Raw genomic sequence first — 27,887 nt, 5'->3', positions numbered from 1 at the left:
TCGATTTGTGGGGGAGCATCAACTGGAGGGACTCAAGCCCGACTTGTGGAAGCCCAAAACTATCCACAAGCTAATCAGAGCCAAGGATGACGTGGAGAACATCACAGGACTTCACCAGGACACGCTGGAGACTGTGTGGACAAATGTGTCGTCTGACAGGCTGACCAACGGGCACAAGGACTTGTCGTGGATGGCGATTCAGGGCGGACTGCCCGTCCGGTCATTCATGCATGCCCGGAACCTGTGCAAGACCCGGTACTGCCCAAGGTGCCCCTTCGTGGAGGAAACATCTTTGCACACTTTTTGGGACTGCGGATTTGCACAGCGCCTATTGACTGCACTTGAGGACGACCTGAGGAACTCTGTCCCCAGGGCGAGCCTATCGCACCATTCTGTGCTTTACGGACTCTTCTCTGGGGTTCATACCGTCGGAGCCATCCAGGAGGCTTGGCGCCTTATGAACTGCTTCAAGGATGCCGTTTGGGTCGCCAGGAACCGGCTCATCTTGAGGAGGGAGAGGATGTCCATCCAGGACTGCCGCAGGCTGATCCACAGCCTGCTCAGAGACTATTCCATCATGGACGGTCCGGAGGACGAGGACGAGGACTAAACCCCTCCTCCCCCTCTCCCCTTATGTGTCTTGTCTTTCAATAAAGCTTCGGGCCTGTGATTTTCCCCTCCCCATCCCCTTTTTCCCAATCCCCATCCCTTATCACGGTTCGTCGTACTGTATTGATTGACATGCTTTTTCTTTCAGATTGAGTGTTTTGTGTAGCATAGGGGTGTGATGTGTCTAGTTAGTGCGTCGTATCCTCATGCTATGTAAATATGATGTAGAATTCTGTGTGTACTGGGCTGCGGCACTGTACACTGTCTGTTAACTTATTTTTTGTGCTAATAAAAGATATATTCAATCAAAAAAATCTGTTCTTATCAGTTTAATATCTGATACGTCCCCTATCTGGGGACCATATATTAAATGGATTTTTAGAACAGGGAGATGGAAAAAGAGCTTGCTCTGTCCACTCCACGCATTGACCTGGTATTGCAGTATCTCTAGGACCGGTGCACCCCTTCTTTAATGCAGTTTCTAAAATCAGAAAGAATTGAATTCAATGTTTTTTGTTCATTTTGCTTGTTTGTCGGATTTTGGGATGGACTCTTTGGCTTTGCTTTTCTTCTCCTCATTGGATTTTTCATGTTCAAAGTTGCAGAAGCCAGATTACAAGCTCATTTTGGTTCAACTTCAGCAACTGTGCATTGCATTGCCATGTAATGTGATGCAATGCTATCTTTCTAGCTCTCCCTTTTTACTTCCTTTTGGATAAACAGACATATTAGGCAAGCATTTTGGAGCTTTCACCTAAATAACTACAGGTGGTGAGATAAGCTGCACAATATAATTGACCTTTCAGTATATTGTTGCACACACACCATCTATTTAGCAAATGCCCTTGTTATCAACAGCAGCCTTTTAAACTCACCTGAGCTAACAGGTATGTGCGCTGGTTACTCTGCTGCACTTAAAATTTCTTTTTTGGTTTGCTACAATGCCTTTTCTGAAACGTTGTCTCCTTCTGCTGGAACACTGACTTCTTTCATTTAATGCCTGCAGACTATAAAAGAGAACCCAACCCAAAAAGTTTGGTTGATTAGTCTGTGGCATTCTGTTAAACTGTTGCTTATGGCGGTCTCTGTGAGCTTCTCAGCGACATTCAGCCAGCCAGGTATCCTGCCTGCAGTAGATGGAATGTGGCAATGGAACGCTGGCTGCGCGTGTCATAATAGGCTCTGAGCCTTTATATACTTGTGCACAGCAGCAGCCACCTTCAGTCTGCTGCTGGACAGCCAGCAGCAGCAGCAGCAGGAGAGGTATGTAATCAGGAGCCCTCCTGCTAAGGGTAGACAGCTGCTCGTTCCACCCCACCCCCCGCCTTAATTGGTTCTCCTCCCTTCCAACGGTGTTGAGGCGGGTGGGAACAGCAGGGGGTGAAGGTGCTGTGTTTAAAGAGGTGGAGTTATGCAGATCTAAAACGCGTGGATTGCAGCAGCAGCAAGCCGAAAAGTGCAGGCATGTAAGGGATCTAGAGGTTGACAACATGTCTTCTTAACGGGAGTCCAGGAGCTCATCTCCACAAATGGACTTTTCAGGATCCTTGGGTGGCTCCGTAGTTTGAAACCAATTCTGGTTATCGCTTCTCGGCCTTTTGGCTAAGATCAAGTGTAGTATCTGTTCTTATCAGTTTAATATCTGATACATCCCCTATCTGGGGACCATATATTAAATGGATTTTTAGAACAGGGAGATGGAAAAAGAGCTTGCTCTGTCCACTCCACGCATTGACCTGGTATTGCAGTATCTCCAGGACCGGTGCACCCCTTCTTTAATGCAGTTTCTAAAATCAGAAAGAATTGAATTCAATGTTTTTTGTTCATTTTGCTTGTTTGTCGGATTTTGGGATGGACTCTTTGGCTTTGCTTTTCTTCTCCTCATTGGATTTTTCATGTTCAAAGTTGCAGAAGCCAGATTACAAGCTCATTTTTTTTCAACTTCAGCAACTGTGCATTGCATTGCCATGTAATGTGATGCAATGCTATCTTTCTAGCTCTCCCTTTTTACTTCCTTTTTGATAAACAGACATATTAGGCAAGCATTTTGGAGCTTTCACCTAAATAACTACAGGTGGTGAGATAAGCTGCACAATATAATTGACCTTTCAGTATATTGTTGCACACACACCATCTATTTAGCAAATGCCCTTGTTATCAACAGCAGCCTTTTAAACTCACCTGAGCTAACAGGTATGTGCGCTGGTTACTCTGCTGCGCTTAAAATTTCTTTTTTGGTTTGCTACAATGCCTTTTCTGAAACGTTGTCTCCTTCTGCTGGAACACTGACTTCTTTCATTTAATGCCTGCAGACTATAAAAGAGAACCCAACCCAAAAAGTTTGGTTGATTAGTCTGTGGCATTCTGTTAAACTGTTGCTTATGGCGGTCTCTGTGAGCTTCTCAGCGACATTCAGCCAGCCAGGTATCCTGCCTGCAGTAGATGGAATGTGGCAATGGAACGCTGGCTGCGCGTGTCATAATAGGCTCTGAGCCTTTATATACCTGTGCACAGCAGCAGCCACCTTCAGTCTGCTGCTGGACAGCCAGCAGCAGCAGCAGCAGGAGAGGTATGTAATCAGGAGCCCTCCTGCTAAGGGTAGACAGCTGCTCGTTCCACCCCACCCCCCGCCTTAATTGGTTCTCCTCCCTTCCAACGGTGTTGAGGCGGGTGGGAACAGCAGGGGGTGAAGGTGCTGTGTTTAAAGAGGTGGAGTTATGCAGATCTAAAACGCGTGGATTGCAGCAGCAGCAAGCCGAAAAGTGCAGGCATGTAAGGGATCTAGAGGTTGACAACATGTCTTCTTAACGGGAGTCCAGGAGCTCATCTCCACAAATGGACTTTTCAGGATCCTTGGGTGGCTCCGTAGTTTGAAACCAATTCTGGTTATCGCTTCTCGGCCTTTTGGCTCAGATCTGTAATGGGTCTAGTCATTTGGCTGTCTGTGCGTTAACTCTTGGCCCTGTGGCATCGCCATTTTATGGCTTAAGCCACTTGCTGCTATAAGGAGTTGGCCAGTAGACACGACTAGCGATAATGGGACGCATTCGATACGCTGGGCCCGGTGAGGCTCGAGTGAAGTTTGGAATCCAGATTGATGTGGAAGAAGGCAAAGAAGGAATCTTTACCCTCAGCTTCGTGGTGAAGGAGATTTTGTTTGGACTCCTTGAAGTGAAGAAGGAAGAAATCTTGTGCCTCCAGCAATTCAAAAGCAAGTATAATCTTGTATTTACTTCTATGGCTGTTTGCAACAATTTCTATGATTGTTTGAAAAAGAATCTGGACAATCAATATTTGGATGGGCTGACTTTTGTCATCTTGTATTGCTCCAAAGAGGTACCTCTGACTGTTTTCATGTACAACCCACATGTGGACTTGGCTTTGATTTATGCCTTTCTAAATAGGCACTGCTATATTACCAAGGTGGCAGTAAAAGTCATGAATGAGGAGGAACTATGGACCGGTAAATATCGTTTCATGGTCAAGTTCCGGGAAAGTCCTGATGAACCAGGGGGTATACATTATCCTCCATCAAATTTTTCCATTGGGAGTGAGCGGGGTTACCTGTTCTTCCCCAATGCGCCCAGGTTTTGTCGTCATTGTAGGAGGTATGGCCATACTCAGGAAGCATGCGACATCAGACAGATTATTTGCAGGAAGTGCAATGAGGTGGGTCATTCTTCCAATAATTGCAAAAATGAAATAGTCTGTAACCTCTGCGGAGAGAAGGGGCATGCCTTCAGAGACTGTATATTCCATCCTGGTTCATATGCGGGGGCAGCGGGAAGGGGAAGGAGAAGAAATGAATCTCCTGCACCCACAGCTACAACTCCGACTGCTCCAACTCCGACTGCTCCGATATCTACTCTGGCTTTCCTGGATGAGGAGGAGGCTCGGGTTGCTTTTCCAGAACTGGTTCGTGTGAATGTAAGAGGAAATATGGAGCTGGCACCTGAGCCACTGGTGCAGAGGGCCGCGTCTGTGGCTTCAGATGTCAGTGAGTCTGAGACGATAACTGATGATCGTATAGGCATGGAAGTGGCCCCGGTGGAGGATCTGGAGGCTGAAATTCCAGACATGATGGTTACATTGCAGGGGGAAGAGGAGTCTGATCTGACCAGAACACCGCATGTGGCCTGGAGCGATGTCGTTTCTGACCTTGAGGAGGAGGGAGGTCAGGGGGACTTTGACCCCCAGCGGCGGGATTATAGTTCAGATGAAGATGGAGGCGCTTCAGTGAAGAAAAAGAAGAAAACTGAGCCATCCTTTTCCCCTTTAAGTGACTGCAGTGTGAGTCCAGCCCGGGTGTACCCTACTGCATCCGATCCCCAAGATGTATCTTTTTTGGGGGAAGGCACAAACTACGATATCTGCACGTCCAGCGTCCTACCCCCAGAAGGGTTAGGATGATGTACAGGTGGGCATGTTGTCGTGACCTGCCACATCAAATTAATAGATGGGTGCCCAAGTTGCTCTCAGCATCTTGTCGCTAAATGTTCGGCTGATTAAATCTGAGTCGAGAAGAGTGGCAATTTTGGACTACTTGAGCAACTTGGATGCGGACGTATACTGTGTCCAGGAGTGTGGGATCTCCGATCCCTTAAGTGAAAATGCATGGCCTTTAGGTCAAAGTGTGTGGTCTGGTTCTGTATGTAATAAAAATTGTGGGGTAGGTGTTTTGGTGAAGGGTTATAGTGTTAAGATAGAAAGTTACATGGTGGTGGAGGCGGGGAGGTGTGTAATATGTGAGTTAAATTGTAGGGGGTGGAGGGTTAGGGTGGTAAATATGTATGCACCAATAGATAAAGGGGAGAGGCTGGAAATTTTTGAGAAATTATGTTTTTTTTTATCTGGCAAAATGCCAATAATTTTTGTTGGAGATTTCAATTGTGTGACGGAGGGGGATAAGATGGATGTTACAGGTAAAAGACTCAAGAGTCTTGTGGCGGATTTTTCCTTACAGGATGCTGCGGAAGTTTTTTTAGGTAATCCACCTCCTGCGACCTATAAGGCCGACAGGGGAGGCATAGAGTCTAGAATAGACCGTATCTTCTTTTCTTCACAAAATGTTATTTGTAGGAATTTCCAGCAGGAAGATGTTCCCTTCTCTGACCATGTGTGTTTGAGGGCACGTCTAGAAGGTAAGATTTCCTTTGTATATGGTGGTGGCGTGTGGAAACTTAATGTGCGTTTGCTGGAAGATAATAGGATCATGCGTGATTTTAGGCGAATGTATGTTAGGTGGAGGGATAAAAAAAGTGATTTCAGGAATGTGCTTGAGTGGTGGGACTGGATGAAGAGTGAGATTGTTTTTTTCTTTAGAAAAAGGGGCAGGAGGAAAGCAGCAATGAATAGAGCAAAATTTAATGATTTAAGCTCTAGACTGGAGTGGCTGAGGATGTTAAGGATGATTGGAGTGGATGTGGATGTTTTGATGTGTCAAGTGAAAGAAGAGATTAAGAAATATATTGAGGGTAAAGGGAAAGAAATTATTTACCGTTCTAAGATTGAACATTTGGAGAAAAATGAGAAATGCACAAGGTTTTTTTTCAAAAAAGTTTTTGGGAAGAAAGTAGATATGGATAAGGTGGTGAATGGTGATGGGGTGTGTGTGAGTGGGAAGGATGTGATGCAGGAGGTGGTGTTGTTTTATAAGGAGTTGTATGGGGAAAAATGGGTTGATGATAGGATGTTGACTGATGCTTTGGGGTGTTTAGAAGGTTGTTTGGGTGAGGATGAACGTGAAATATTGGATGATGTAATTGTGTTGGATGAAGTTAAAAAAGTGGTGATGTCTGCGAGTAAGAATAAAACACCTGGGAAGGATGGACTGCCCGTGGAGTTATATGTTAAGGAATGGGACACGATGGGAAATGACTTATTGGAGGTGTGCCAGTATATGTTCACGGAGAATATGTTGAGTGAATCTATGAGAGATGGGGTGGTGGTTTTGGTTCATAAGAAAGGTGATAAAAAGGATTTGGGGAATTGGAGGCCAATCACCCTTTTGAATGCAGACTATAAGGTGTTTAGTAAATTGTTGGCTAGCCGGATGCGGGAAGTGATTGGCGGTGTGGTGGATGAAGACCAAGTGTGTGCAGTGCCTGGGAGAAGTATGACTGAAAATTTGGTGTTGTTGCGTGATGTGATTGGGGATTGTATGAGTCGTAAGCAGAAATGTTTGTTGTTTTCGGTTGATTTTGAAAAAGCTTTTGACCGTGTGTCACATAGCTTTATGTTTAAGGTTTTGTCTAAGATGGGTTATTCCAGGAATTTTGTAAACTGTGTTAGGAGTTTGTATTGTAATGTTTCAAGTGAATTTTTGGTGAATGGGTGGTTGAGTGAGAAAGTGAGAATTAAATCAGGAGTGCGTCAGGGGTGCCCTATGTCCCCTTTTTTGTTTATTAGTGTGATTGAAGTGTTGATGTGTATGGTTAGGAAGGATAAGGTTATGAGAGGTGTGATGATTCCTGGGAGTAATGGAAAGGATGTGAGAATTCTAGGTTACATGGATGATGTAGTGATTGTGAGTGGGAATATGGCTGCGATGAGTAGGGCAAGGTTGATATTAAGTTTGTTTTGTAGTGTCTCAGCTTTTAAGGTCAATTGGACTAAGAGTTCCTTTAAATGTTTTGGTGAGAGGAATGTACGGATGGATGGTGTGAGGTGTGAGGATGGTGCAATAAAGGTGCTTGGGATTAAGTTTAATGATGATTTGAAAGGAAATGAGAGTTGGGAAGATTGTGGGGTGAGAGTGGTGCGCAAGTTGATTTTTTGGCGAATGAGAGAATTAACTCTGACTGGGAAAGTTCTGATTATTAAGGCGGTTATTTTGCCTATTTTGTTGTTTGTTGCGAATGTATATCCTGCTGCTTTTAAGAAAATTAGGAAAACTGAGAAATTCATCTTTAATTTTCTTTGGGGAAGTCGCATGGAGAAATTGAAACGGGAATATGTCTATAAGTTATGTGTAAATGGTGGTTTGGATTTTCCAAATATTGATTTCTTTTTAGGGATTAGTTACGTGAAAATGGTGGTGGTGGTTCTAGGGAAAAGTAATAAGTGTGCTTATATGATGAAGTATTCGGCTGGATGGATGCTTTATGGCTTAAAGTGGGTCAAAAGGGATGCTAGAGTGCCTGTTGCTTTTAAGTGTCCTGTATGGTATGGTTGTGTTGAGAAATTTGTAAGGAAGTATGATTTGTTGTCCGTTAACATGAGTGATTTTAGGCAAAAGAAGAAAGTCATTAGGATGGTGCGTGAGCGTGAGGTGGTATGTAATATCAATGGGTTGAGAGGGGAGGAAGTAACCGAGATGTGGAGAAAATTAAGTATAGATGGTGTGACTAACAGACAGAGAGATATCGCTTGGATGATATTGCATGACATTTTGCCTGTTAGAGATGTGCAAAAGAAGAGGGATTTAGTTAAATCTGAGGTATGCCCGAGGGATGGATGTGGTTTGAGAGAGCATGTTAGACATATGGTATGGGATTGTGATTTTGCATATGATGTATGGAAGGGTATAGGGGGACTTTGCAAGGAATTGGTGGGTGTAAAGTATGTTAATTGGAAACTTGCTATGTTTGGGATGGGTGCATGTAGTAGAATTAAGGATAGGATTTTATGGTTGTTGGTGGTGTGTGTAATTGAAAGTTTGTGGGATGCGAGGAATTTGTTAGTTTTTAAAAGGAAGAAAATGTCAGTTAATGAATGTTTGAGATTGATTCTGTCACGTATGTATGTAATATACCTCTGGGATCAGGAACGTGGAAGTATTATAGATGCTGAAGGGATCTGGAAGTTTAAAAAGTGGAGGTTTTTGGTAAAGTTTAATTAGTAGTGTATAATGTACCTGATGATAAGGTTTGGTTTTATTTTTGATTATATACCAAGTGTGATGAAAGGCTAAGTGTCAATGAAAGGCTTTTGTAAGTCGATTTGATTGAGCTTATGCTCCGGCCTATCTGATTTGGTTAAAAAGAAAAAAAAAAAAAAAAAAAAAAATCTGTTCTTATCAGTTTAATATCTGATACGTCCCCTATCTGGGGACCATATATTAAATGGATTTTTAGAACAGGGAGATGGAAAAAGAGCTTGCTCTGTCCACTCCACGCATTGACCTGGTATTGCAGTATCTCCAGGACCGGTGCACCCCTTCTTTAATGCAGTTTCTAAAATCAGAAAGAATTGAATTCAATGTTTTTTGTTCATTTTGCTTGTTTGTCGGATTTTGGGATGGACTCTTTGGCTTTGCTTTTCTTCTCCTCATTGGATTTTTCATGTTCAAAGTTGCAGAAGCCAGATTACAAGCTCATTTTGGTTCAACTTCAGCAACTGTGCATTGCATTGCCATGTAATGTGATGCAATGCTATCTTTCTAGCTCTCCCTTTTTACTTCCTTTTGGATAAACAGACATATTAGGCAAGCATTTTGGAGCTTTCACCTAAATAACTACAGGTGGTGAGATAAGCTGCACAATATAATTGACCTTTCAGTATATTGTTGCACACACACCATCTATTTAGCAAATGCCCTTGTTATCAACAGCAGCCTTTTAAACTCACCTGAGCTAACAGGTATGTGCGCTGGTTACTCTGCTGCGCTTAAAATTTCTTTTTTGGTTTGCTACAATGCCTTTTCTGAAACGTTGTCTCCTTCTGCTGGAACACTGACTTCTTTCATTTAATGCCTGCAGACTATAAAAGAGAACCCAACCCAAAAAGTTTGGTTGATTAGTCTGTGGCATTCTGTTAAACTGTTGCTTATGGCGGTCTCTGTGAGCTTCTCAGCGACATTCAGCCAGCCAGGTATCCTGCCTGCAGTAGATGGAATGTGGCAATGGAACGCTGGCTGCGCGTGTCATAATAGGCTCTGAGCCTTTATATACCTGTGCACAGTAGCAGCCACCTTCAGTCTGCTGCTGGACAGCCAGCAGCAGCAGCAGCAGGAGAGGTATGTAATCAGGAGCCCTCCTGCTAAGGGTAGACAGCTGCTCGTTCCACCCCACCCCCCGCCTTAATTGGTTCTCCTCCCTTCCAACGGTGTTGAGGCGGGTGGGAACAGCAGGGGGTGAAGGTGCTGTGTTTAAAGAGGTGGAGTTATGCAGATCTAAAACGCGTGGATTGCAGCAGCAGCAAGCCGAAAAGTGCAGGCATGTAAGGGATCTAGAGGTTGACAACATGTCTTCTTAACGGGAGTCCAGGAGCTCATCTCCACAAATGGACTTTTCAGGATCCTTGGGTGGCTCCGTAGTTTGAAACCAATTCTGGTTATCGCTTCTCGGCCTTTTGGCTAAGATCAAGTGTAGTATCTGTTCTTATCAGTTTAATATCTGATACGTCCCCTATCTGGGGACCATATATTAAATGGATTTTTAGAACAGGGAGATGGAAAAAGAGCTTGCTCTGTCCACTCCACGCATTGACCTGGTATTGCAGTATCTCCAGGACGGTGCACCCCTTCTTTAATGCAGTTTCTAAAATCAGAAAGAATTGAATTCAATGTTTTTTGTTCATTTTGCTTGTTTGTCGGATTTTGGGATGGACTCTTTGGCTTTGCTTTTCTTCTCCTCATTGGATTTTTCATGTTCAAAGTTGCAGAAGCCAGATTACAAGCTCATTTTGGTTCAACTTCAGCAACTGTGCATTGCATTGCCATGTAATGTGATGCAATGCTATCTTTCTAGCTCTCCCTTTTTACTTCCTTTTGGATAAACAGACATATTAGGCAAGCATTTTGGAGCTTTCACCTAAATAACTACAGGTGGTGAGATAAGCTGCACAATATAATTGACCTTTCAGTATATTGTTGCACACACACCATCTATTTAGCAAATGCCCTTGTTATCAACAGCAGCCTTTTAAACTCACCTGAGCTAACAGGTATGTGCGCTGGTTACTCTGCTGCGCTTAAAATTTCTTTTTTGGTTTGCTACAATGCCTTTTCTGAAACGTTGTCTCCTTCTGCTGGAACACTGACTTCTTTCATTTAATGCCTGCAGACTATAAAAGAGAACCCAACCCAAAAAGTTTGGTTGATTAGTCTGTGGCATTCTGTTAAACTGTTGCTTATGGCGGTCTCTGTGAGCTTCTCAGCGACATTCAGCCAGCCAGGTATCCTGCCTGCAGTAGATGGAATGTGGCAATGGAACGCTGGCTGCGCGTGTCATAATAGGCTCTGAGCCTTTATATACCTGTGCACAGCAGCAGCCACCTTCAGTCTGCTGCTGGACAGCCAGCAGCAGCAGCAGCAGGAGAGGTATGTAATCAGGAGCCCTCCTGCTAAGGGTAGACAGCTGCTCGTTCCACCCCACCCCCCGCCTTAATTGGTTCTCCTCCCTTCCAACGGTGTTGAGGCGGGTGGGAACAGCAGGGGGTGAAGGTGCTGTGTTTAAAGAGGTGGAGTTATGCAGATCTAAAACGCGTGGATTGCAGCAGCAGCAAGCCGAAAAGTGCAGGCATGTAAGGGATCTAGAGGTTGACAACATGTCTTCTTAACGGGAGTCCAGGAGCTCATCTCCACAAATGGACTTTTCAGGATCCTTGGGTGGCTCCGTAGTTTGAAACCAATTCTGGTTATCGCTTCTCGGCCTTTTGGCTAAGATCAAGTGTAGTATCTGTTCTTATCAGTTTAATATCTGATACGTCCCCTATCTGGGGACCATATATTAAATGGATTTTTAGAACAGGGAGATGGAAAAAGAGCTTGCTCTGTCCACTCCACGCATTGACCTGGTATTGCAGTATCTCCAGGACCGGTGCACCCCTTCTTTAATGCAGTTTCTAAAATCAGAAAGAATTGAATTCATTGTTTTTTGTTCATTTTGCTTGTTTGTCGGATTTTGGGATGGACTCTTTGGCTTTGCTTTTCTTCTCCTCATTGGATTTTTCATGTTCAAAGTTGCAGAAGCCAGATTACAAGCTCATTTTGGTTCAACTTCAGCAACTGTGCATTGCATTGCCATGTAATGTGATGCAATGCTATCTTTCTAGCTCTCCCTTTTTACTTCCTTTTGGATAAACAGACATATTAGGCAAGCATTTTGGAGCTTTCACCTAAATAACTACAGGTGGTGAGATAAGCTGCACAATATAATTGACCTTTCAGTATATTGTTGCACACACACCATCTATTTAGCAAATGCCCTTGTTATCAACAGCAGCCTTTTAAACTCACCTGAGCTAACAGGTATGTGTGCTGGTTACTCTGCTGCGCTTAAAATTTCTTTTTTGGTTTGCTACAATGCCTTTTCTGAAACGTTGTCTCCCTCTGCTGGAACACTGACTTCTTTCATTTAATGCCTGCAGACTATAAAAGAGAACCCAACCCAAAAAGTTTGGTTGATTAGTCTGTGGCATTCTGTTAAACTGTTGCTTATGGCGGTCTCTGTGAGCTTCTCAGCGACATTCAGCCAGCCAGGTATCCTGCCTGCAGTAGATGGAATGTGGCAATGGAACGCTGGCTGCGCGTGTCATAATAGGCTCTGAGCCTTTATATACCTGTGCACAGCAGCAGCCACCTTCAGTCTGCTGCTGGACAGCCAGCAGCAGCAGCAGCAGGAGAGGTATGTAATCAGGAGCCCTCCTGCTAAGGGTAGACAGCTGCTCGTTCCACCCCACCCCCCGCCTTAATTGGTTCTCCTCCCTTCCAACGGTGTTGAGGCGGGTGGGAACAGCAGGGGGTGAAGGTGCTGTGTTTAAAGAGGTGGAGTTATGCAGATCTAAAACGCGTGGATTGCAGCAGCAGCAAGCCGAAAAGTGAAGGCATGTAAGGGATCTAGAGGTTGACAACATGTCTTCTTAACGGGAGTCCAGGAGCTCATCTCCACAAATGGACTTTTCAGGATCCTTGGGTGGCTCCGTAGTTTGAAACCAATTCTGGTTATCGCTTCTCGGCCTTTTGGCTAAGATCAAGTGTAGTATCTTTCGAAAAGGCGGTTTTGGATGTTGGCCGCCCTAGTAGATTGATACATTATGCACACTGGGGTTTAGGCGCTTGTTAGTACGCCAGCTGGCTAATATAGTCATCTGTTGGAAAGCATGGCCCCCCAGGATCGACGCCATTGGGCCGGGGAAGATCGAAAGCCCGAAGTGTGAAGTGCCCCAGGAGTGGTGACCCTGGGGTGCCTTAACTCACTGGGATTGGGAACCCCACTTGAGTTTATGGCACATTTGCACAAGCACTTCAAATTTTCTTTCTTCACACACACCCTTATTCCGGGCCTTCTGGCCTTAGGATGGGGAATTTTTCAATTCCCGGTCGAAGGTCCGGGCAGTATTATACTGTGAAACCTTCACTATTTATTTAATTTCTTTGTCACTGTGTGTCCACTTATTCACGTGTGTCACGTCCTACTAGGATTTTGTCGGGATGCGGTTCCCTTACGGGTTCCTCTCTTGGCAGGTCTAGGGGGGGAGTGTGTGGCCATCAGGTTCCGCTCCCCCCTGAACCCCCCTGGCTCTCCTCTTTTGGGAGGAGAGCGTTGTTGGCTCCCCTCTTCCGGGAGCGGAGCACAGTCTTTGGCTCCCAGTGCCTTGCTCGGGTGAGAACTCGGGCAGGTGCTGGGGGTAAGATTGGGTCGCCTCTGGCTTCGGCTGGAGGTGGCTTTTTGTCCCTGTTCCTCGCTGTGGCCTTTTGGCTCGGAGGGACGGGGAATGGTTTGGGGGACCCTTCTCCTTTTGGAGAGGGTTTCAAGAAGACCAGCATCCTAGTGCACTTTTTTTGTGGCACTTGTCACTTTTTTAAGCGCACTCGGGTTTTGTACACGAATTCGGGCTTTCAAAGAAAAAAAAAAAATCTGTTCTTATCAGTTTAATATCTGATACGTCCCCTATCTGGGGACTATATATTAAATGGATTTTTAGAACAGGGAGATGGAAAAAGAGCTTGCTCTGTCCACTCCACGCATTGACCTGGTATTGCAGTATCTCCAGGACCGGTGCACCCCTTCTTTAATGCAGTTTCTAAAATCAGAAAGAATTGAATTCAATGTTTTTTGTTCATTTTGCTTGTTTGTCGGATTTTGGGATGGACTCTTTGGCTTTGCTTTTCTTCTCCTCATTGGATTTTTCATGTTCAAAGTTGCAGAAGCCAGATTACAAGCTCATTTTGGTTCAACTTCAGCAACTGTGCATTGCATTGCCATGTAATGTGATGCAATGCTATCTTTCTAGCTCTCCCTTTTTACTTCCTTTTGGATAAACAGACATATTAGGCAAGCATTTTGGAGCTTTCACCTAAATAACTACAGGTGGTGAGATAAGCTGCACAATATAATTGACCTTTCAGTATATTGTTGCACACACACCATCTATTTAGCAAATGCCCTTGTTATCAACAGCAGCCTTTTAAACTCACCTGAGCTAACAGGTATGTGCGCTGGTTACTCTGCTGCGCTTAAAATTTCTTTTTTGGTTTGCTACAATGCCTTTTCTGAAACGTTGTCTCCTTCTGCTGGAACACTGACTTCTTTCATTTAATGCCTGCAGACTATAAAAGAGAACCCAACCCAAAAAGTTTGGTTGATTAGTCTGTGGCATTCTGTTAAACTGTTGCTTATGGCGGTCTCTGTGAGCTTCTCAGCGACATTCAGCCAGCCAGGTATCCTGCCTGCAGTAGATGGAATGTGGCAATGGAACGCTGGCTGCGCGTGTCATAATAGGCTCTGAGCCTTTATATACCTGTGCACAGCAGCAGCCACCTTCAGTCTGCTGCTGGACAGCCAGCAGCAGCAGCAGCAGGAGAGGTATGTAATCAGGAGCCCTCCTGCTAAGGGTAGACAGCTGCTCGTTCCACCCCACCCCCCGCCTTAATTGGTTCTCCTCCCTTCCAACGGTGTTGAGGCGGGTGGGAACAGCAGGGGGTGAAGGTGCTGTGTTTAAAGAGGTGGAGTTATGCAGATCTAAAACGCGTGGATTGCAGCAGCAGCAAGCCGAAAAGTGCAGGCATGTAAGGGATCTAGAGGTTGACAACATGTCTTCTTAACGGGAGTCCAGGAGCTCATCTCCACAAATGGACTTTTCAGGATCCTTGGGTGGCTCCGTAGTTTGAAACCAATTCTGGTTATCGCTTCTCGGCCTTTTGGCTAAGATCAAGTGTAGTATCTGTTCTTATCAGTTTAATATCTGATACGTCCCCTATCTGGGGACCATATATTAAATGGATTTTTAGAACAGGGAGATGGAAAAAGAGCTTGCTCTGTCCACTCCACGCATTGACCTGGTATTGCAGTATCTCCAGGACCGGTGCACCCCTTCTTTAATGCAGTTTCTAAAATCAGAAAGAATTGAATTCAATGTTTTTTGTTCATTTTGCTTGTTTGTCGGATTTTGGGATGGACTCTTTGGCTTTGCTTTTCTTCTCCTCATTGGATTTTTCATGTTCAAAGTTGCAGAAGCCAGATTACAAGCTCATTTTGGTTCAACTTCAGCAACTGTGCATTGCATTGCCATGTAATGTGATGCAATGCTATCTTTCTAGCTCTCCCTTTTTACTTCCTTTTGGATAAACAGACATATTAGGCAAGCATTTTGGAGCTTTCACCTAAATAACTACAGGTGGTGAGATAAGCTGCACAATATAATTGACCTTTCAGTATATTGTTGCACACACACCATCTATTTAGCAAATGCCCTTGTTATCAACAGCAGCCTTTTAAACTCACCTGAGCTAACAGGTATGTGCGCTGGTTACTCTGCTGCGCTTAAAATTTCTTTTTTGGTTTGCTACAATGCCTTTTCTGAAACGTTGTCTCCTTCTGCTGGAACACTGACTTCTTTCATTTAATGCCTGCAGACTATAAAAGAGAACCCAACCCAAAAAGTTTGGTTGATTAGTCTGTGGCATTCTGTTAAACTGTTGCTTATGGCGGTCTCTGTGAGCTTCTCAGCGACATTCAGCCAGCCAGGTATCCTGCCTGCAGTAGATGGAATGTGGCAATGGAACGCTGGCTGCGCGTGTCATAATAGGCTCTGAGCCTTTATATACCTGTGCACAGCAGCAGCCACCTTCAGTCTGCTGCTGGACAGCCAGCAGCAGCAGCAGGAGAGGTATGTAATCAGGAGCCCTCCTGCTAAGGGTAGACAGCTGCTCGTTCCACCCCACCCCCCGCCTTAATTGGTTCTCCTCCCTTCCAACGGTGTTGAGGCGGGTGGGAACAGCAGGGGGTGAAGGTGCTGTGTTTAAAGAGGTGGAGTTATGCAGATCTAAAACGCGTGGATTGCAGCAGCAGCAAGCCGAAAAGTGCAGGCATGTAAGGGATCTAGAGGTTGACAACATGTCTTCTTAACGGGAGTCCAGGAGCTCATCTCCACAAATGGACTTTTCAGGATCCTTGGGTGGCTCCGTAGTTTGAAACCAATTCTGGTTATCGCTTCTCGGCCTTTTGGCTAAGATCAAGTGTAGTATCTTTCGAAAAGGCGGTTTTGGATGTTGGCCGCCCTAGTAGATTGATACATTATGCACACTGGGGTTTAGGCGCTTGTTAGTACGCCAGGTGGCTAATATAGTCATCTGGTGGAAAGCATGGCCCCCCAGGATCGACGCCATTGGGCCGGGGAAGATCGAAAGCCCGAAGTGTGAAGTGCCCCAGGAGTGGTGACCCTGGGGTGCCTTAACTCACTGGGATTGGGAACCCCACTTGAGTTTATGGCACATTTGCACTAGCACTTCAATATTTCTTTCTTCACACACACCCTTATTCCGGGCCTTCTGGCCTTAGGATGGGGAATTTTTCAATTCCCGGTCGAAGGTCCGGGCAGTATTATACTGTGAAACCTTCACTATTTATTTAATTTTTTTTTGTCACTGTGTGTCCACTTTTTCACGTGTGTCCACGTCCTTACTAGGATTTTGTCGGGATGCGGTTCCCTTACGGGTTCCTCTCTTGGCAGGTCTAGGGGGGGAGTGTGTGGCCATCAGGTTCCGCTCCCCCCTGAACCCCACTGGCTCTCCTCTTTCGGGAGGAGAGCGTTGTTGGCTCCCCTCTTCCGGGAGGGGAGCACAGTCTTTGGCTCCCAGTGCCTTGCTCGGGTGAGAACTCGGGCAGGTATTGGGGGTAAGATTGGGTCGCCTCTGGCTCCGGCTGGAGGTGGCTATTTGTCCCTGTTCCTCGCTGTGGCCTTCTGGCTCGGAGGGACGGGGAATGGTTTGGGGGACCCTTCTCCTTTTGGAGAGGGTTTCAAGAAGACCAGCATCCTAGTGCACTTTTTTTTGTGGCACTTGTCACTTTTTTAAGCGCACTCGGGTTTTGTACACGAATTCGGGCTTTCGATAAAAAAAAAAAAAAAAATCTGTTCTTATCAGTTTAATATCTGATACGTCCCCTATCTGGGGACCATATATTAAATGGATTTTTAGAACAGGGAGATGGAAAAAGAGCTTGCTCTGTCCACTCCACGCATTGACCTGGTATTGCAGTATCTCCAGGACCGGTGCACCCCTTCTTTAATGCAGTTTCTAAAATCAGAAAGAATTGAATTCAATGTTTTTTGTTCATTTTGCTTGTTTGTCGGATTTTGGGATGGACTCTTTGGCTTTGCTTTTCTTCTCCTCATTGGATTTTTCATGTTCAAAGTTGCAGAAGCCAGATTACAAGCTCATTTTGGTTCAACTTCAGCAACTGTGCATTGCATTGCCATGTAATGTGATGCAATGCTATCTTTCTAGCTCTCCCTTTTTACTTCCTTTTGGATAAACAGACATATTAGGCAAGCATTTTGGAGCTTTCACCTAAATAACTACAGGTGGTGAGATAAGCTGCACAATATAATTGACCTTTCAGTATATTGTTGCACACACACCATCTATTTAGCAAATGCCCTTGTTATCAACAGCAGCCTTTTAAACTCACCTGAGCTAACAGGTATGTGCGCTGGTTACTCTGCTGCGCTTAAAATTTCTTTTTTGGTTTGCTACAATGCCTTTTCTGAAACGTTGTCTCCTTCTGCTGGAACACTGACTTCTTTCATTTAATGCCTGCAGACTATAAAAGAGAACCCAACCCAAAAAGTTTGGTTGGTTAGTCTGTGGCATTCTGTTAAACTGTTGCTTATGGCCGTCTCTGTGAGCTTCTCAGCGACATTCAGCCAGCCAGGTATCCTGCCTGCAGTAGATGGAATGTGGCAATGGAACGCTGGCTGCGCGTGTCATAATAGGCTCTGAGCCTTTATATACCTGTGCACAGCAGCAGCCACCTTCAGTCTGCTGCTGGACAGCCAGCAGCAGCAGCAGCAGGAGAGGTATGTAATCAGGAGCCCTCCTGCTAAGGGTAGACAGCTGCTCGTTCCACCCCACCCCCCGCCTTAATTGGTTCTCCTCCCTTCCAACGGTGTTGAGGCGGGTGGGAACAGCAGGGGGTGAAGGTGCTGTGTTTAAAGAGGTGGAGTTATGCAGATCTAAAACGCGTGGATTGCAGCAGCAGCAAGCCGAAAAGTGCAGGCATGTAAGGGATCTAGAGGTTGACAACATGTCTTCTTAACGGGAGTCCAGGAGCTCATCTCCACAAATGGACTTTTCAGGATCCTTGGGTGGCTCCGTAGTTTGAAACCAATTCTGGTTATCGCTTCTCGGCCTTTTGGCTAAGATCAAGTGTAGTATCTGTTCTTATCAGTTTAATATCTGATACGTCCCCTATCTGGGGACCATATATTAAATGGATTTTTAGAACAGGGAGATGGAAAAAGAGCTTGCTCTGTCCACTCCACGCATTGACCTGGTATTGCAGTATCTCCAGGACCGGTGCACCCCTTCTTTAATGCAGTTTCTAAAATCAGAAAGAATTGAATTCAATGTTTTTTGTTCATTTTGCTTGTTTGTCGGATTTTGGGCTGGACTCTTTGGCTTTGCTTTTCTTCTCCTCATTGGATTTTTCATGTTCAAAGTTGCAGAAGCCAGATTACAAGCTCATTTTGGTTCAACTTCAGCAACTGTGCATTGCATTGCCATGTAATGTGATGCAATGCTATCTTTCTAGCTCTCCCTTTTTACTTCCTTTTGGATAAACAGACATATTAGGCAAGCATTTTGGAGCTTTCACCTAAATAACTACAGGTGGTGAGATAAGCTGCACAATATAATTGACCTTTCAGTATATTGTTGCACACACACCATCTATTTAGCAAATGCCCTTGTTATCAACAGCAGCCTTTTAAACTCACCTGAGCTAACAGGTATGTGCGCTGGTTACTCTGCTGCGCTTAAAATTTCTTTTTTGATTTGCTACAATGCCTTTTCTGAAACGTTGTCTCCTTCTGCTGGAACACTGACTTCTTTCATTTAATGCCTGCAGACTATAAAAGAGAACCCAACCCAAAAAGTTTGGTTGATTAGTCTGTGGCATTCTGTTAAACTGTTGCTTATGGTGGTCTCTGTGAGCTTCTCAGCGACATTCAGCCAGCCAGGTATCCTGCCTGCAGTAGATGGAATGTGGCAATGGAACGCTGGCTGCGCGTGTCATAATAGGCTCTGAGCCTTTATATACCTGTGCACAGCAGCAGCCACCTTCAGTCTGCTGCTGGACAGCCAGCAGCAGCAGCAGCAGGAGAGGTATGTAATCAGGAGCCCTCCTGCTAAGGGTAGACAGCTGCTCGTTCCACCCCACCCCCCGCCTTAATTGGTTCTCCTCCCTTCCAACGGTGTTGAGGCGGGTGGGAACAGCAGGGGGTGAAGGTGCTGTGTTTAAAGAGGTGGAGTTATGCAGATCTAAAACGCGTGGATTGCAGCAGCAGCAAGCCGAAAAGTGCAGGCATGTAAGGGATCTAGAGGTTGACAACATGTCTTCTTAACGGGAGTCCAGGAGCTCATCTCCACAAATGGACTTTTCAGGATCCTTGGGTGGCTCCGTAGTTTGAAACCAATTCTGGTTATCGCTTCTCGGCCTTTTGGCTAAGATCAAGTGTAGTATCTGTTCTTATCAGTTTAATATCTGATACGTCCCCTATCTGGGGACCATATATTAAATGGATTTTTAGAACAGGGAGATGGAAAAAGAGCTTGCTCTGTCCACTCCACGCATTGACCTGGTATTGCAGTATCTCCAGGACCGGTGCACCCCTTCTTTAATGCAGTTTCTAAAATCAGAAAGAATTGAATTCAATGTTTTTTGTTCATTTTGCTTGTTTGTCGGATTTTGGGATGGACTCTTTGGCTTTGCTTTTCTTCTCCTCATTGGATTTTTCATGTTCAAAGTTGCAGAAGCCAGATTACAAGCTCATTTTGGTTCAACTTCAGCAACTGTGCATTGCATTGCCATGTAATGTGATGCAATGCTATCTTTCTAGCTCTCCCTTTTTACTTCCTTTTGGATAAACAGACATATTAGGCAAGCATTTTGGAGCTTTCACCTAAATAACTACAGGTGGTGAGATAAGCTGCACAATATAATTGACCTTTCAGTATATTGTTGCACACACACCATCTATTTAGCAAATGCCCTTGTTATCAACAGCAGCCTTTTAAACTCACCTGAGCTAACAGGTATGTGCGCTGGTTACTCTGCTGCGCTTAAAATTTCTTTTTTGGTTTGCTACAATGCCTTTTCTGAAACGTTGTCTCCTTCTGCTGGAACACTGACTTCTTTCATTTAATGCCTGCAGACTATAAAAGAGAACCCAACCCAAAAAGTTTGGTTGATTAGTCTGTGGCATTCTGTTAAACTGTTGCTTATGGCGGTCTCTGTGAGCTTCTCAGCGACATTCAGCCAGCCAGGTATCCTGCCTGCAGTAGATGGAATGTGGCAATGGAACGCTGGCTGCGCGTGTCATAATAGGCTCTGAGCCTTTATATACCTGTGCACAGCAGCAGCCACCTTCAGTCTGCTGCTGGACAGCCAGCAGCAGCAGCAGCAGGAGAGGTATGTAATCAGGAGCCCTCCTGCTAAGGGTAGACAGCTGCTCGTTCCACCCCACCCCCCGCCTTAATTGGTTCTCCTCCCTTCCAACGGTGTTGAGGCGGGTGGGAACAGCAGGGGGTGAAGGTGCTGTGTTTAAAGAGGTGGAGTTATGCAGATCTAAAACGCGTGGATTGCAGCAGCAGCAAGCCGAAAAGTGCAGGCATGTAAGGGATCTAGAGGTTGACAACATGTCTTCTTAACGGGAGTCCAGGAGCTCATCTCCACAAATGGACTTTTCAGGATCCTTGGGTGGCTCCGTAGTTTGAAACCAATTCTGGTTATCGCTTCTCGGACTTTTGGCTAACATCAAGTGTAGTATCTGTTCTTATCAGTTTAATATCTGATACGTCCCCTATCTGGGGACCATATATTAAATGGATTTTTAGAACAGGGAGATGGAAAAAGAGCTTGCTCTGTCCACTCCACGCATTGACCTGGTATTGCAGTATCTCCAGGACCGGTGCACCCCTTCTTTAATGCAGTTTCTAAAATCAGAAAGAATTGAATTCAATGTTTTTTGTTCATTTTGCTTGTTTGTCGGATTTTGGGATGGACTCTTTGGCTTTGCTTTTCTTCTCCTCATTGGATTTTTCATGTTCAAAGTTGCAGAAGCCAGATTACAAGCTCATTTTGGTTCAACTTCAGCAACTGTGCATTGCATTGCCATGTAATGTGATGCAATGCTATCTTTCTAGCTCTCCCTTTTCACTTCCTTTTGGATAAACAGACATATTAGGCAAGCATTTTGGAGCTTTCACCTAAATAACTACAGGTGGTGAGATAAGCTGCACAATATAATTGACCTTTCAGTATATTGTTGCACACACACCATCTATTTAGCAAATGCCCTTGTTATCAACAGCAGCCTTTTAAACTCACCTGAGCTAACAGGTATGTGCGCTGGTTACTCTGCTGCGCTTAAAATTTCTATTTTGGTTTAGTACAATGCCTTTTCTGAAACGTTGTCTCCTTCTGCTGGAACACTGACTTCTTTCATTTAATGCCTGCAGACTATAAAAGAGAACCCAACCCAAAAAGTTTGGTTGATTAGTCTGTGGCATTCTGTTAAACTGTTGCTTATGGCGGTCTCTGTGAGCTTCTCAGCGACATTCAGCCAGCCAGGTATCCTGCCTGCAGTAGATGGAATGTGGCAATGGAACGCTGGCTGCGCGTGTCATAATAGGCTCTGAGCCTTTATATACCTGTGCACAGCAGCAGCCACCTTCAGTCTGCTGCTGGACAGCCAGCAGCAGCAGCAGCAGGAGAGGTATGTAATCAGGAGCCCTCCTGCTAAGGGTAGACAGCTGCTCGTTCCACCCCACCCCCCGCCTTAATTGGTTCTCCTCCCTTCCAACGGTGTTGAGGCGGGTGGGAACAGCAGGGGGTGAAGGTGCTGTGTTTAAAGAGGTGGAGTTATGCAGATCTAAAACGCGTGGATTGCAGCAGCAGCAAGCCGAAAAGTGCAGGCATGTAAGGGATCTAGAGGTTGACAACATGTCTTCTTAACGGGAGTCCAGGAGCTCATCTCCACAAATGGACTTTTCAGGATCCTTGGGTGGCTCCGTAGTTTGAAACCAATTCTGGTTATCGCTTCTCGGCCTTTTGGCTAAGATCAAGTGTAGTATCTGTTCTTATCAGTTTAATATCTGATACGTCCCCTATCTGGGGACCATATATTAAATGGATTTTTAGAACAGGGAGATGGAAAAAGAGCTTGCTCTGTCCACTCCACGCATTGACCTGGTATTGCAGTATCTCCAGGACCGGTGCACCCCCTCTTTAATGCAGTTTCTAAAATCAGAAAGAATTGAATTCAATGTTTTTTGTTCATTTTGCTTGTTTGTCGGATTTTGGGATGGACTCTTTGGCTTTGCTTTTCTTCTCCTCATTGGATTTTTCATGTTCAAAGTTGCAGAAGCCAGATTACAAGCTCATTTTGGTTCAACTTCAGCAACTGTGCATTGCATTGCCATGTAATGTGATGCAATGCTATCTTTCTAGCTCTCCCTTTTTACTTCCTTTTGGATAAACAGACATATTAGGCAAGCATTTTGGAGCTTTCACCTAAATAACTACAGGTGGTGAGATAAGCTGCACAATATAATTGACCTTTCAGTATATTGTTGCACACACACCATCTATTTAGCAAATGCCCTTGTTATCAACAGCAGCCTTTTAAACTCACCTGAGCTAACAGGTATGTGCGCTGGTTACTCTGCTGCGCTTAAAATTTCTTTTTTGGTTTGCTACAATGCCTTTTCTGAAACGTTGTCTCCTTCTGCTGGAACACTGACTTCTTTCATTTAATGCCTGCAGACTATAAAAGAGAACCCAACCCAAAAAGTTTGGTTGATTAGTCTGTGGCATTCTGTTAAACTGTTGCTTATGGCGGTCTCTGTGAGCTTCTCAGCGACATTCAGCCAGCCAGGTATCCTGCCTGCAGTAGATGGAATGTGGCAATGGAACGCTGGCTGCGCGTGTCATAATAGGCTCTGAGCCTTTATATACCTGTGCACAGCAGCAGCCACCTTCAGTCTGCTGCTGGACAGCCAGCAGCAGCAGCAGCAGGAGAGGTATGTAATCAGGAGCCCTCCTGCTAAGGGTAGACAGCTGCTCGTTCCACCCCACCCCCCGCCTTAATTGGTTCTCCTCCCTTCCAACGGTGTTGAGGCGGGTGGGAACAGCAGGGGGTGAAGGTGCTGTGTTTAAAGAGGTGGAGTTATGCAGATCTAAAACGCGTGGATTGCAGCTGCAGCAAGCCGAAAAGTGCAGGCATGTAAGGAATCTAGAGGTTGACAACATGTCTTCTTAACGGGAGTCCAGGAGCTCATCTCCACAAATGGACTTTTCAGGATCCTTGGGTGGCTCCGTAGTTTGAAACCAATTCTGGTTATCGCTTCTCGGCCTTTTGGCTAAGATCAAGTGTAGTATCTGTTCTTATCAGTTTAATATCTGATACGTCCCCTATCTGGGGACCATATATTAAATGGATTTTTAGAACAGGGAGATGGAAAAAGAGCTTGCTCTGTCCACTCCACGCATTGACCTGGTATTGCAGTATCTCCAGGACCGGTGCACCCCTTCTTTAATGCAGTTTCTAAAATCAGAAAGAATTGAATTCAATGTTTTTTGTTCATTTTGCTTGTTTGTCGGATTTTGGGATGGACTCTTTGGCTTTGCTTTTCTTCTCCTCATTGGATTTTTCATGTTCAAAGTTGCAGAAGCCAGATTACAAGCTCATTTTGGTTCAACTTCAGCAACTGTGCATTGCATTGCCATGTAATGTGATGCAATGCTATCTTTCTAGCTCTCCCTTTTTACTTCCTTTTGGATAAACAGACATATTAGGCAAGCATTTTGGAGCTTTCACCTAAATAACTACAGGTGGTGAGATAAGCTGCACAATATAATTGACCTTTCAGTATATTGTTGCACACACACCATCTATTTAGCAAATGCCCTTGTTATCAACAGCAGCCTTTTAAACTCACCTGAGCTAACAGGTATGTGCGCTGGTTACTCTGCTGCGCTTAAAATTTATTTTTTGGTTTGCTACAATGCCTTTTCTGAAACGTTGTCTCCTTCTGCTGGAACACTGACTTCTTTCATTTAATGCCTGCAGACTATAAAAGAGAACCCAACCCAAAAAGTTTGGTTGATTAGTCTGTGGCATTCTGTTAAACTGTTGCTTATGGCGGTCTCTGTGAGCTTCTCAGCGACATTCAGCCAGCCAGGTATCCTGCCTGCAGTAGATGGAATGTGGCAATGGAACGCTGGCTGCGCGTGTCATAATAGGCTCTGAGCCTTTATATACCTGTGCACAGCAGCAGCCACCTTCAGTCTGCTGCTGGACAGCCAGCAGCAGCAGCAGCAGGAGAGGTATGTAATCAGGAGCCCTCCTGCTAAGGGTAGACAGCTGCTCGTTCCACCCCACCCCCCGCCTTAATTGGTTCTCCTCCCTTCCAACGGTGTTGAGGCGGGTGGGAACAGCAGGGGGTGAAGGTGCTGTGTTTAAAGAGGTGGAGTTATGCAGATCTAAAACGCGTGGATTGCAGCAGCAGCAAGCCGAAAAGTGCAGGCATGTAAGGGATCTAGAGGTTGACAACATGTCTTCTTAACGGGAGTCCAGGAGCTCATCTCCACAAATGGACTTTTCAGGATCCTTGGGTGGCTCCGTAGTTTGAAACCAATTCTGGTTATCGCTTCTCGGCCTTTTGGCTAAGATCAAGTGTAGTATCTGTTCTTATCAGTTTAATATCTGATACGTCCCCTATCTGGGGACCATATATTAAATGGATTTTTAGAACAGGGAGATGGAAAAAGAGCTTGCTCTGTCCACTCCACGCATTGACCTGGTATTGCAGTATCTCCAGGACCGGTGCACCCCTTCTTTAATGCAGTTTCTAAAATCAGAAAGAATTGAATTCAATGTTTTTTGTTCATTTTGCTTGTTTGTCGGATTTTGGGATGGACTTTTTGGCTTTGCTTTTCTTCTCCTCATTGGATTTTTCATGTTCAAAGTTGCAGAAGCCAGATTACAAGCTCATTTTGGTTCAACTTCAGCAACTGTGCATTGCATTGCCATGTAATGTGATGCAATGCTATCTTTCTAGCTCTCCCTTTTTACTTCCTTTTGGATAAACAGACATATTAGGCAAGCATTTTGGAGCTTTCACCTAAATAACTACAGGTGGTGAGATAAGCTGCACAATATAATTGACCTTTCAGTATATTGTTGCACACACACCATCTATTTAGCAAATGCCCTTGTTATCAACAGCAGCCTTTTAAACTCACCTGAGCTAACAGGTATGTGCGCTGGTTACTCTGCTGCGCTTAAAATTTCTTTTTTGGTTTGCTACAATGCCTTTTCTGAAACGTTGTCTCCTTCTGCTGGAACACTGACTTCTTTCATTTAATGCCTGCAGACTATAAAAGAGAACCCAACCCAAAAAGTTTGGTTGATTAGTCTGTGGCATTCTGTTAAACTGTTGCTTATGGCGGTCTCTGTGAGCTTCTCAGCGACATTCAGCCAGCCAGGTATCCTGCCTGCAGTAGATGGAATGTGGCAATGGAACGCTGGCTGCGCGTGTCATAATAGGCTCTGAGCCTTTATATACCTGTGCACAGCAGCAGCCACCTTCAGTCTGCTGCTGGACAGCCAGCAGCAGCAGCAGCAGGAGAGGTATGTAATCAGGAGCCCTCCTGCTAAGGGTAGACAGCTGCTCGTTCCACCCCACCCCCCGCCTTAATTGGTTCTCCTCCCTTCCAACAGTGTTGAGGCGGGTGGGAACAGCAGGGGGTGAAGGTGCTGTGTTTAAAGAGGTGGAGTTATGCAGATCTAAAACGCGTGGATTGCAGCAGCAGCAAGCCGAAAAGTGCAGGCATGTAAGGGATCTAGAGGTTGACAACATGTCTTCTTAACGGGAGTCCAGGAGCTCATCTCCACAAATGGACTTTTCAGGATCCTTGGGTGGCTCCGTAGTTTGAAACCAATTCTGGTTATCGCTTCTCGGCCTTTTGGCTAAGATCAAGTGTAGTATCTGTTCTTATCAGTTTAATATCTGATACGTCCCCTATCTGGGGACCATATATTAAATGGATTTTTAGAACAGGGAGATGGAAAAAGAGCTTGCTCTGTCCACTCCACGCATTGACCTGGTATTGCAGTATCTCCAGGACCGGTGCACCCCTTCTTTAATGCAGTTTCTAAAATCAGAAAGAATTGAATTCAATGTTTTTTGTTCATTTTGCTTGTTTGTCGGATTTTGGGATGGACTCTTTGGCTTTGCTTTTCTTCTCCTCATTGGATTTTTCATGTTCAAAGTTGCAGAAGCCAGATTACAAGCTCATTTTGGTTCAACTTCAGCAACTGTGCATTGCATTGCCATGTAATGTGATGCAATGCTATCTTTCTAGCTCTCCCTTTTTACTTCCTTTTGGATAAACAGACATATTAGGCAAGCATTTTGGAGCTTTCACCTAAATAACTACAGGTGGTGAGATAAGCTGCACAATATAATTGACCTTTCAGTATATTGTTGCACACACACCATCTATTTAGCAAATGCCCTTGTTATCAACAGCAGCCTTTTAAACTCACCTGAGCTAACAGGTATGTGCGCTGTTTACTCTGCTGCGCTTAAAATTTCTTTTTTGGTTTGCTACAATGCCTTTTCTGAAACGTTGTCTCCTTCTGCTGGAACACTGACTTCTTTCATTTAATGCCTGCAGACTATAAAAGAGAACCCAACCCAAAAAGTTTGGTTGATTAGTCTGTGGCATTCTGTTAAACTGTTGCTTATGGCGGTCTCTGTGAGCTTCTCAGCGACATTCAGCCAGCCAGGTATCCTGCCTGCAGTAGATGGAATGTGGCAATGGAACGCTGGCTGCGCGTGTCATAATAGGCTCTGAGCCTTTATATACCTGTGCACAGCAGCAGCCACCTTCAGTCTGCTGCTGGACAGCCAGCAGCAGCAGCAGCAGGAGAGGTATGTAATCAGGAGCCCTCCTGCTAAGGGTAGACAGCTGCTCGTTCCACCCCACCCCCCGCCTTAATTGGTTCTCCTCCCTTCCAACGGTGTTGAGGCGGGTGGGAACAGCAGGGGGTGAAGGTGCTGTGTTTAAAGAGGTGGAGTTATGCAGATCTAAAATGCGTGGATTGCAGCAGCAGCAAGCCGAAAAGTGCAGGCATGTAAGGGATCTAGAGGTTGACAACATGTCTTCTTAACGGGAGTCCAGGAGCTCATCTCCACAAATGGACTTTTCAGGATCCTTGGGTGGCTCCGTAGTTTGAAACCAATTCTGGTTATCGCTTCTCGGCCTTTTGGCTAAGATCAAGTGTAGTATCTGTTCTTATCAGTTTAATATCTGATACGTCCCCTATCTGGGGACCATATATTAAATGGATTTTTAGAACAGGGAGATGGAAAAAGAGCTTGCTCTGTCCACTCCACGCATTGACCTGGTATTGCAGTATCTCCAGGACCGGTGCACCCCTTCTTTAATGCAGTTTCTAAAATCAGAAAGAATTGAATTCAATGTTTTTTGTTCATTTTGCTTGTTTGTCGGATTTTGGGATGGACTCTTTGGCTTTGCTTTTCTTCTCCTCATTGGATTTTTCATGTTCAAAGTTGCAGAAGCCAGATTACAAGCTCATTTTGGTTCAACTTCAGCAACTGTGCATTGCATTGCCATGTAATGTGATGCAATGCTATCTTTCTAGCTCTCCCTTTTTACTTCCTTTTGGATAAACAGACATATTAGGCAAGCATTTTGGAGCTTTCACCTAAATAACTACAGGTGGTGAGATAAGCTGCACAATATAATTGACCTTTCAGTATATTGTTGCACACACACCATCTATTTAGCAAATGCCCTTGTTAT

The 27,887-nt window shown here is 44.9% G+C and overlaps 15 non-coding genes and 3 pseudogenes across 15 annotated transcripts; all 18 read left to right on the top strand.

Annotated features, from left to right (window-relative positions):
- Positions 1-882: 882 nt before the first annotated feature.
- On the top strand, positions 883-1,076 carry LOC141215115 (U2 spliceosomal RNA). Its single transcript, XR_012284260.1, has one exon. It is a non-coding gene; the product is annotated as a U2 spliceosomal RNA (small nuclear RNA).
- A 1,115-nt stretch (positions 1,077-2,191) lies between these two features.
- On the top strand, positions 2,192-2,382 carry LOC141215084 (U2 spliceosomal RNA). The gene has a single exon (XR_012284230.1). It is a non-coding gene; the product is annotated as a U2 spliceosomal RNA (small nuclear RNA).
- A 6,192-nt stretch (positions 2,383-8,574) lies between these two features.
- Positions 8,575-8,769, top strand: LOC141215131 (U2 spliceosomal RNA). The gene has a single exon (XR_012284274.1). It is a non-coding gene; the product is annotated as a U2 spliceosomal RNA (small nuclear RNA).
- Positions 8,770-9,884: 1,115 nt separating this feature from the next.
- LOC141215083 (U2 spliceosomal RNA) lies at positions 9,885-10,074 on the top strand. Its single transcript, XR_012284229.1, has one exon. It is a non-coding gene; the product is annotated as a U2 spliceosomal RNA (small nuclear RNA).
- Positions 10,075-11,189: 1,115 nt separating this feature from the next.
- On the top strand, positions 11,190-11,380 carry LOC141215168 (U2 spliceosomal RNA). Its single transcript, XR_012284289.1, has one exon. It is a non-coding gene; the product is annotated as a U2 spliceosomal RNA (small nuclear RNA).
- Positions 11,381-12,495: 1,115 nt separating this feature from the next.
- Positions 12,496-12,587, top strand: LOC141215163 (U2 spliceosomal RNA; annotated as a pseudogene).
- A 794-nt stretch (positions 12,588-13,381) lies between these two features.
- On the top strand, positions 13,382-13,561 carry LOC141215132 (U2 spliceosomal RNA; annotated as a pseudogene).
- A 1,115-nt stretch (positions 13,562-14,676) lies between these two features.
- On the top strand, positions 14,677-14,867 carry LOC141215157 (U2 spliceosomal RNA). The gene has a single exon (XR_012284288.1). It is a non-coding gene; the product is annotated as a U2 spliceosomal RNA (small nuclear RNA).
- A 1,112-nt stretch (positions 14,868-15,979) lies between these two features.
- On the top strand, positions 15,980-16,071 carry LOC141215165 (U2 spliceosomal RNA; annotated as a pseudogene).
- A 799-nt stretch (positions 16,072-16,870) lies between these two features.
- On the top strand, positions 16,871-17,054 carry LOC141215136 (U2 spliceosomal RNA). The gene has a single exon (XR_012284278.1). It is a non-coding gene; the product is annotated as a U2 spliceosomal RNA (small nuclear RNA).
- Positions 17,055-18,169: 1,115 nt separating this feature from the next.
- Positions 18,170-18,360, top strand: LOC141215145 (U2 spliceosomal RNA). The gene has a single exon (XR_012284286.1). It is a non-coding gene; the product is annotated as a U2 spliceosomal RNA (small nuclear RNA).
- Positions 18,361-19,475: 1,115 nt separating this feature from the next.
- LOC141215133 (U2 spliceosomal RNA) lies at positions 19,476-19,666 on the top strand. The gene has a single exon (XR_012284275.1). It is a non-coding gene; the product is annotated as a U2 spliceosomal RNA (small nuclear RNA).
- Positions 19,667-20,781: 1,115 nt separating this feature from the next.
- LOC141215101 (U2 spliceosomal RNA) lies at positions 20,782-20,972 on the top strand. The gene has a single exon (XR_012284246.1). It is a non-coding gene; the product is annotated as a U2 spliceosomal RNA (small nuclear RNA).
- A 1,115-nt stretch (positions 20,973-22,087) lies between these two features.
- Positions 22,088-22,278, top strand: LOC141215072 (U2 spliceosomal RNA). The gene has a single exon (XR_012284219.1). It is a non-coding gene; the product is annotated as a U2 spliceosomal RNA (small nuclear RNA).
- A 1,115-nt stretch (positions 22,279-23,393) lies between these two features.
- On the top strand, positions 23,394-23,584 carry LOC141215121 (U2 spliceosomal RNA). Its single transcript, XR_012284264.1, has one exon. It is a non-coding gene; the product is annotated as a U2 spliceosomal RNA (small nuclear RNA).
- A 1,115-nt stretch (positions 23,585-24,699) lies between these two features.
- On the top strand, positions 24,700-24,890 carry LOC141215109 (U2 spliceosomal RNA). Its single transcript, XR_012284254.1, has one exon. It is a non-coding gene; the product is annotated as a U2 spliceosomal RNA (small nuclear RNA).
- A 1,115-nt stretch (positions 24,891-26,005) lies between these two features.
- Positions 26,006-26,196, top strand: LOC141215097 (U2 spliceosomal RNA). The gene has a single exon (XR_012284243.1). It is a non-coding gene; the product is annotated as a U2 spliceosomal RNA (small nuclear RNA).
- A 1,115-nt stretch (positions 26,197-27,311) lies between these two features.
- Positions 27,312-27,502, top strand: LOC141215086 (U2 spliceosomal RNA). Its single transcript, XR_012284232.1, has one exon. It is a non-coding gene; the product is annotated as a U2 spliceosomal RNA (small nuclear RNA).
- The last annotated feature ends 385 nt before the right edge of the window (positions 27,503-27,887 follow it).

Source organism: Phyllobates terribilis, unplaced genomic scaffold (genome assembly GCF_046119375.1).
Source record: "Phyllobates terribilis strain yellow unplaced genomic scaffold, ASM4611937v1 Scaffold_230__1_contigs__length_3167835, whole genome shotgun sequence".
Classification (NCBI taxonomy): Eukaryota; Metazoa; Chordata; class Amphibia; order Anura; family Dendrobatidae; genus Phyllobates; species Phyllobates terribilis.
This window is presented reverse-complemented; position numbering and strand designations above follow the sequence as displayed.